Source organism: Coenobita brevimanus, chromosome 30, assembly GCF_032717465.1.
Source record: "Coenobita brevimanus isolate Jiangsu-jjx chromosome 30, ASM3271746v2, whole genome shotgun sequence".
NCBI lineage: Eukaryota > Metazoa > Arthropoda > Malacostraca > Decapoda > Coenobitidae > Coenobita > Coenobita brevimanus.
Genome location: NC_136983.1, coordinates 26033989 through 26043538, shown reverse-complemented (window position 1 = coordinate 26043538; position 9550 = coordinate 26033989). Strand labels below are relative to the sequence as shown.

The window sequence follows — 9550 nt, the reverse complement described above, 5'->3', positions numbered from 1 at the left end:
ATACAGAGAGAGAGAGAGAGAGAGAGAGAGAGAGAGATGTAATTCAAATAATATTCATGATCTCTGGAATAAATGGTTAGGTTGTATGCGGCGTTCAGACTGATTGTGGTGGGAAATAATCACAGGTGACAAGTGGCATTTCCCTCGCGCTGCCTGTCACATGTATGAACACACCTTAATGTCCATCCAGGCACCTTAAATGGCTTCGTGGCGCAATGGTAGCGCGTCTGACTCCTGCTCAGAAGGCTGGGTGTTCGAGTCACTCCGGGGTCAAAAGTAATTATTTTAGGAACGAAAAATAACGATCAATCGATAGCAACATCTGTGGAAGGAAAAAAGAAAAATACAGCAGTACCAAGGAACCAATCAGTGCAGAGGTGATGTAAATCTGGAATGCCATGGAAGAAGCAAAACAGTCATTTACTACCACAGTAACACAAAGTACAAACAAGCGACAGAGTCAATGTTTACTCGGTAGTACTGTGACTGGTAGTAGTATCTTGGTTGTCCAAGTAAATTCCCGTCAGACACTTATGCCTTTTTATACTTTGTTCTCACCGTTTTTGGCAGTTTAAAAGACACGTATCTAATTCGGAATTCTAGATCTAATAACCTTCATTTATTCCATCTCTCAGGGAGCTCTTAAGTTGAATGAAATTATCTGATAGCAATGAGAACGAAATATATAAAGAAGTCATCATACTGACGGGGTTAATTGGACATGCCAAGCCGGGACAGGTCTTTTATGCGGTAAGTTTGATTATTTGTGGCTATTATTTTGTTTATAGTTAACTCCTTTTACCCCATTTTCATTGTTGCCACACAAAACGAAACCTGTTAAGTATATAGGACGCCTTTCGAAATGGAGAAGACAAATATATACCCAACTACTCCCTTCTACTTGAAACGGATTTAGTAAGTTGAATAAAAACGTATTAAGCACACTAGAATTAACTCTGAAAAAGTTAACGAATCAGGCTGTTAAACTGAGAAACACAGCGAGGCATATATTGTATTTCTTCTCACTTTTGCGACAGCTAATGTAATTCTGATTATTGTTCTGTTTTTCGAACGAGTGTTAGGGACGGAGTGTTTTTGTTGCTATTATTATTATTTTTCTATGCAAGGAAGGAGCCAAAGGTCAGGGGCCTGCAAACTACTGCCTCCAAGAAAAACAAAAACAAAAACAATACAACAGAGAGCCAAATTCAAGATTCATTTATTTCGAGATGCCTGGATATCCTGCGTTTGAAAGACTGAAGATTGTAGGCAGTAGGAAAAACAGACATAAGGAGACAATTCTAGAGCTGACCTGCTGCATACATGAAGGACTGGGAGTAGCGGTTAACTCTTGCATTAGAGAGCTGGACAGAAAGGGGATGAGAGTTTGTTGCTAGACGGGTGCTGTGTGCCCGCCGTTGTGGTGAAGGGATGGAAGCAGACAGTTCAGAGGAGCAGTGGTCGTTGAAGGAGCGATAGACAAGAGATAAAAATGCAACAGTGCGGCGAAGAGACAGAGGTTGAAAGAAGCCACGAAGAGGAGGAGAGTTAATAAGATGAAAAGCTTTTGACTTCACCGTGTTGAGATGAGCTGTATGTGATGAGCCTTCCGACACATGAGACTTGTACTTTATGTAGGGGCGAATAAAACCCATGTATAAAGTCAACAACTGTGCAGGGGTAAAGAAGGTATGGAGTAGGCTTAGCACAATCAGTCTCTTGGAAGCAGATTTTACATGAGTGGTAATATGTTCTTTGCAAGATAAATCTTGCTGAAAGATGATGCAGTATTAGCTGGCTATTGTTAAAAACTAATGACTACTCCTGTGAGAGATTTTTTCGGGTTTATAAACATAAGAACTCAGTTTTGGTCGCATTAAAAAGAACAAGTTTATTTTTACCCCAATCAGAGTAATAAACCAAGTCAGACATTAGGTGTGCCCTAGCCTCATCCCTTCTTTGTTGAAGCAACTGCTGAGATGGACGCTGTGGGAAGTGAATGAATAAGCAAAGGGTGGAGTCATCACCGTAAGTGTGGATAGGGTTAGATGTATTGTTTAGAAGGTCATTGATGAGTAAAAGGAAGAGAGTTAGAGATAGGACAGAGCCCTGAGGAACACCACAATTGATATCTCTAGGAGAAGAACAGTGGCAGTCTACAACAGCAGCTATAGAACGACCAGAAGGGATGCTAGAGATGAAGGCACAGATAGAAGGATAGAAACGGTAAGTTGGTAGTTTGGAAATTAAAGATCTATGCCAGACTCGATCAAAACCCTTTGAGATGTCGAGTGCAATGGAAATGCTTTCGCCATAGTACTGAAAGGAGGATGACCAGTAGTCCGAAGGTATGTGAGAAGATCGCCAGCGGAGCGTCCCTGGTGGAACCCATACTGACAATCAGAAAGGATGTTGCGATATAGAGGAAGCTTTAAATTTTTTGTTAAGAAGAGACTCGAAATCTTTTGAAATACATGATATTAAACAATTGGACGATAGTTAGACGGCTGGGAACAGTCACCCATCTTTGGGACAGGCTGAATGAGAACAAACTTCCAGCAAGAAGGAAAGAAGCACTTTGATAGACAAAGGCTAAAGAGTTTAACTAGGCAGGGTGTAAGCACAGAAGCACAGTTCTTGAGGAGGGATCTCATCAGGCCCATATGCCTTGTTAGTGCGGATGTCAGTAATGGCAGAAAATACATCAATTGATGAAATTTTAATGTCGGCCGTGAGGAAGTCACAGAGGGGGAAGAGATGGAGTGACAGCAGCGGTATCGTCTAAGGTGGAATTGGAGGAAAAAGTCTGAGAGAAGAGTTCTGCTTTATCAGTAGAAGAAATAGTTACGATGCCATCAGAGTGGAAAACAGGAGGGAAGGATGATGAGGTAAAGTTGTTACAAAGGTTTTTGGCAAAGTGCCAAAAGGAGGAGGAAGAGTTCGAGTTGCAGAGTTCAGAGCATGTGGTACAGATGAAATTATTTTTAGCAGAGCAAAGAACAAACTTAGCTCTATTCTGGGCAGAGAGATAAGAAAGATGAGATTCACGGGTGGGTTGGCTCCGGTACCTTTTGTAGGCCTTCTTCTTGTGTGAACAGCATCAGACCAAGCGTGATTAAACCAACCTTTTTTTTTACATTAATCAAAGGATATGAGAAAGGAATGTATGCCCAAGAGAATAATCTCCGTAATGAACAAGGCACACTCAGATGGCCCTCGGCAATGGAAGCACTAATCATTCCAGGGAAAACCAAAGAACTACTGCCTGAAGACTTCCCAGTCAGTAGCTCCAAATTGCCACAACTGATGTTTCTTTGTAGGATCCATACGCCACACTGGAGTGATAGGACAGGTTAATGTGATAAGGTTGTGATCGAAGAAGCCCAACGGAGAGAACGGTTTAACTGTTTAAGCAGAAGGATTAGTTGTAATGAAGAGGTCAAGCATGTTGGATCTCTCTCCAAGGCGGTCAGGGATACGGGTAGGGTGGTGTACAAGTTGCTCCAAGACGTCTTATTGATGAGATGTGAAGACGGGTATGTTATCTGGTGTTAAGGTAGGGTGAAAAGAGGAAGAGAATGGGGGATGAGCTGGAGGAGGGGAAAAAATGAAGACAGTGGATAGAGAGTTGGAGTGAGGGGATGGAGACCTCGATGGAACGGGCGGGACAAGTTGTAAAGGAAAGGATGTTGGCGGATGGGTCGGGGTGAAATGGAAGGATAAAAGTGAGGAGGGGAGGGGCAGGTGAAGAGTGGGGTTGAGAGGATAGACTGTTATTGGATTGGCCAGAGGTATTTTTGGGTATGGTTGACAGGGAGGGTTAGTTGGCTGCGTGTCTTTAACCCCTTCAAAACAATGACGTCATTTTAATATTCTGTTCTTTTATAGACAGACGATTTCGCGAGACCTCTCATGCTGGTGGGTTTATGTAAGTCGTTATCAAAATATTTTCAGTTCGACAGTCAATCCAGAGTTTATTAATATTACCTATAGACCTCACAAGAATGATGTCCTCGGGCTAATGACCCAAGAGGCTAAAGGCTCTAGAACATGGGTACCACTGCAGTCACTGATTTTTTTTTTTTTTTTTTTATAAATGTTATTAGGAGTTTGTGGTAGGTGAAGGCGCTCACCATCGACTTACTGGTTGCAGAGCTACCTTCAAGTGACTACGCTGAGTGATGAGCCAAATGATATCTTGTAACCTCAGGAAATCAAGGAACAAAGGGATCTCTGATGCTCTAGCGGATCCCCGAGCTCCAACCGGATGTGGTGCAAAAAGGGTTTAAATCCAAAGGTTGTTGTGGGCTTACTGTTCACATAATGCCCCTCAGGGATGAGAGAGTAGTGAATATTGCCATTATTGGCCGGACTGAGTTGCCTAGATAAGCATCCCAGCACTCCTGACTGAACAATAAAGGTGTAACACTGCAAATAATAATAATGATGATGATGATAATAATAATAATAATAATAATAATATCAATAATAACAAGTACAACAGCAATAATAATAGCGATAATAACTAGAAGCCCCCCAAAGGGGGACTCACACCAGCAACGAGCCGATTCATATCTCGCGCTGCTCGGAATATGATCTTGACCTTGACCTCCTTTACCAACTCTGACCTCTTAGGAGATTTTCATCCATACTACACACCTGTAAAAATTCTGATGATATCTTGAGCTGTTTCGAAGTTTTCGAGGTAACAGACACACAGACCTTGACCTAGTTCACCAATTTCGAACTCATAGGATATTTTCATTCTTACTACGCGGATGGAAATGTTTGTTCTGATGTATTGAGCGGTTGCGAAGTTATCGTGCTCACACACACACACACATACACAACACTCTTTCATTTCCTTTACCGCACACTCCTTATCCATTTCATCCATTCCCCTTTCCTTCTACCTTAGATCAGTGGGGAGTTGAGGTCCCGTGAGACCACAAGTGAGGGGTCAGTAATACCATTTTTTTTTTTCCGAAAAATATAAAGAAAAAGTTACACGGGGTTCCCAGTATGGATACGAAAGTATCATTTGGATACTTTTTGTTTATATTACTGGTGCATTTTTTCGACACTGAACAAAAGGATATGAATTTGAATGACCAAATCAGAAATGGATACATTCTATTTTTTCTTTTTTTCTTTTTTAACAGAATTGGATACTTTTATTATTATTATTAGTAGTAGTAGTAGTAGTTATTATTACCACATTGATATCAGTATTTAACCTTGTTCCGTTGGGTTTAATTTTTTACACACGTTCTAGCTTTCCTGGGTTTGGTGTGGACAATGCCTCAATCATGATGGGGAGTTTGGGAAGCTTAAAAGGAAAATTTAAAGAAAAAGTGCCTCATTTGTTTGTTTCTGGATGTATTCGTCATTCGTTACATCTTTGTTCATCTGCAGCTTGTGACAAACTCCAAAAATGTGTTGAAGAACTGTGTAGAGATATTCATGGCTACATAAACCACAGTTCTAAGACATTAAAGAAATTTAAGGAGTTTCAGGAATTTGTTCGAGTTGATTCTCACAGACTTCTTTATGCCAGTCAAACTAGATGGCTGTCCTTAGAATTTGTTGTTAACAGAATATTAGAGCAATGGTCTGCTCTCATTCTTTTCTTTCAGGCGGAGGCCTTGGAATCTCAAATTAAATCTGCAACATATATACTTAATGCTCTGAACAATCCTCTTTTCAGGCTTTACTTTTATTTTTTAAATTACATTCCACATATTATCAGTAAGATGAACAGAGAATTTCAGAGTGACACTGTGATGGTACACATTTCTTACTCGAACATCTGTGCCTTTTACAGGACTGTCCTTGGGAATTACCTAAAGAAAGATAGCCTCAGGGCAGAGTCAAATCCCTTTGCAGTTGAACTTCAAAATCCATCCAATTTTCTGCCTGAAAATGAATGGTACATTGGCAGCAAAGTAAAGAACATGATGCAAATCAAGAATGAGACCAAGGAGTTGGGATCTGAAATGAGAGGATTCAGGGTTAAATGCCTAAATTTCTAGATAGATCTTTCAGGACAAATCAGTAAAATGTTCAGAGGACTAAGTGATGTGTTTCCTTTACTAAATGCCTGTGACCCTGCTGTAGCAAGAGTGGGTGGAGTAAAGAGTCTGGTGCCACTTTAAAACAAATTTCCGCAGCTAATGAGTCAATATTGATTTGTGTAATGCTGAATGGAGGTCACTTATTTTTCATGAAGGTAAACTAAGTCTATCTATCTATCTATTGCCAGAACCCTTAATCCTGTAAGGGGAGGCCACAAACAAATCGCCTTCATGTCGCCCAGTCCCCCGCCATTTCATTGCCCTGCTCCCAGCTCACACACCCCACTCTCTCATATACCTCTCCACGCCATCCCTCCATCTCATCCTTGGTCTCCCCTTCCCTTTCCCCCCCTCCACCTTACTCACATACACACTCCTTGTCAGTCTCTCACTCTCCATCCTCTCCACATGGCCAAACCATCTCAGTGTGTTTCTCATAACGCTTCCTATCACATACGCATCCACTTCACAATGCTCCTTCACTTCCTCATTTGTCAGTCTGTCTCTCCATCTGACTCCACATGCACCTCTCAAATAACTCATTTCCACAGCTCTCATTGTTATCTTCTGTCTCCCCAGCAAGGTCCAAGCCTCACTTGCATACGTTAGAGTTGGTGTCACAATCCTGTCATGTATTAGCTTTTTTTACTTCCATGCTCACTTCCCTGTTTCTTATCACTGCTTTCAAGGAATCAGCAACCTTTTTTTCCCTGTTATACCCTTTCAAGCACTTCACCCTCCAAACTTCCATCCTTACTCATCACACTATCCAACTACTTAAACGTACTCACATTTTCCATTTCCTCCTTATCCATCCTTACTGTACATTCACTAACTTCACTTCTCTCGAGGACCATCACTTTACTCTTCCCTACATTCACCTTTAGATTCAGTTTCTTACACACTCTCCCAAACTCATCCACCAGGCCTTGCAGCTCCCCTTCGTCTTCACTTAACAACACAATATCATCTGCAAACAACAGTACAGGGTGTTTCCTAACACTGCCCTCTCTCACGAGGGCAGCTTCAACATCCACTGCCCTACCTTGTATCTCCTTTATAACCCCATCCATATACAGACTGAACAGCCATGGAGACATGACACTTCCTTGTTTCAGTTCACCCTTCAAATAGAAAAATTCACTCAGTTCACTACCCACACGCACTGCAGCCTTAGCACTCTCATACATACTCTTCACGACCTTCAGCAACTTCCCATCTACTCCAAATATTTTGAATAGTTTCCACAGTCCTTGTCAATGCACCTTTTTATTGTAATGAATTATTATATTAGAGTTCCAAAAAAAATTGAATCAAGATCGGCGGAGATTGGGATTGTAGAAAAGATCTGAAAGTGATAGCAAGGTTATTTTCTATTTTTGAACCTTCCTCTGGTTTAATGGAGTTGGAATTAAATTGACTTTCTACTTTTTGGGGGTTGGTATTTTTGCCTTATATTTATTGGGTTTCTCCTTCTCGGTGGTCTGTTGTATGATATAAGTTGAATATAGCATTACATCAAGAGTTTAGGAATATTCTTGGGCCTAAATTACAAAGTAGAACTATTATTTTTGTTTCTCTGTTTTCGTTTTTTGTTTTTAATAATTTTTTGGGTCTTTTGCCTTATGTTTTTACTAGATCTAGGCATTTAGTTATGACTTTGGGGTTAGCTCTTCCTCTTTGGTTGACTTTTATGATTTATGGTTGGTTTAATCATACTCAGCATATGTTTGCTCACTTAGTTCCTCAGGGAACGCCTGTGGTTTTAATACCTTTTATGGTACTAATTGAGAGTATTAGAAATATTATTCGGCCTGGGACTCTGGCGGTTCGGTTGATGGCTAATATGATGGCTGGTCATTTGTTGTTAACTCTTTTAGGGGGGACTGGCCCTTCACTAACTTCTTATTTTTTAGTTCTTTTATTTGTTGCTCAGGTTTTACTTCTTTTGCTTGAATTTGCTGTTGCAGTTATTCAATCTTATGTTTTTGCCGTTTTAAGAACTTTGTTTGCGAGAGAAATTAACTAATGGCATCATCACATGGACATCATGCTTATCATTTGGTAGAAATAAGACCGTGGCCTTTAACTGGGTCTATTAGAGCGATAATATTGACTACTGGGTTAGTTAAATGATTTCATCAGTTTAATATAGACCTTCTTGTTTTGAGGTTTGTTGCTGTTGTTTTGACTATAATTCAGTGGTGACGGGATGTAGTACGTGAAAGGACTTATCAAGGATTACATACTAGAGTTGTGGTTGCTGGATTGCGGTGGGGGATGATTTTGTTTATTGTCTCGGAAGTTTTCTTCTTTTTTTCGTTTTTTGGGGCTTTTTTTCATAGAAGGTTGGCTCCTGCTGTGGAAATTGGTATGACTTGGCCTCCTAAGGGAATTGTTCCGTTTAATCCGTTTCAAATTCCTCTTTTGAATACTATTATTCTTTTGTCTTCAGGGGCTACGGTGACTTGGGCCCATCATGCTATTATGGGGTCTAATCACAATGAAGCTCTTCAGAGTCTTGGTATTACTGTGTTTTTAGGTGTTTATTTTACGGCTCTTCAGGCTTTTGAGTATTTTGAGGCTCCGTTAACTATTGCTGATTCGGTTTTTGGGTCTTGTTTTTTTGTAGCTACAGGTTTCCATGGTTTACATGTGATTATTGGTACTACTTTTTTGATGGTATGTTTATATCGTCTTTATATGTGTCATTTTTCTCCGACTCATCATTTTGGTTTTGAGGCTGCTGCATGATATTGGCATTTTGTTGATGTAGTTTGATTGTTCCTTTACATTTTTATTTATTGATGAGGTGGATAAAAAATAAGTAAGTAGATTAGAAAGCGAAGTTTTGCACTTAGTTTCGGCCTAAGCTTTGACTATGTAGTCTCTAATTTTGGTAGAAGCCAAAGGAGAGGCTAATCACTGTTAATGATTGAAATGAAGTTATCTTCCTATCAAGAGAGGGCTTCTGTGGTGTAAGTATAACACGATACGTTTTCGCTGTATAGTTAAAATATTTTTTTAGAAGCTAAGCACTTTTAGATGTATTCACCTCTTTCGCAACTTCAACGCGATATTCTACAAATAAATTATAAAAGTAAATATTAAAGAATGAAAGTATGAGGGTTAAAATAAGGAAGATTTTTATAAAGGATTTAAAGTTTCTATCACTAATTATTTGATGTAGTTTGGATGAGTTTATTAATGTTTGGAAGATTCCTTGGCCTCCTCTGATTTCGGATCATCCCTTATCGATTGTTTTAGAGTAGTTTTGGCCTAGATTAAGGCTAGATTTTGATAGGTTGAAGGTAGATAGGAATGGTAGGAATCATATGGAACCTGAAAATACTACTAGAGGATAGAGGTTGAGCGAGTTTAGTTTAAAGTTTACGTTTATAATATTGAGTAGATAGCCTATTAGTCCCCCTAGGATTCTGATTGTTAGTACTAGGTTTTTTATAAGGGGAGAAAGG

The 9550-nt window shown here is 39.9% G+C and overlaps 1 non-coding gene and 1 pseudogene across 1 annotated transcript; both read left to right on the top strand.

Annotated features, from left to right (window-relative positions):
• The first annotated feature begins 201 nt into the window (after nucleotides 1-201).
• Nucleotides 202-273, top strand: TRNAR-CCU (transfer RNA arginine (anticodon CCU)). Its single transcript has one exon. It is a non-coding gene; the product is annotated as a tRNA-Arg (tRNA).
• A 7699-nt stretch (nucleotides 274-7972) lies between these two features.
• On the top strand, nucleotides 7973-8849 carry LOC145395172 (cytochrome c oxidase subunit 3 pseudogene; annotated as a pseudogene).
• Nucleotides 8850-9550: the final 701 nt, after the last annotated feature.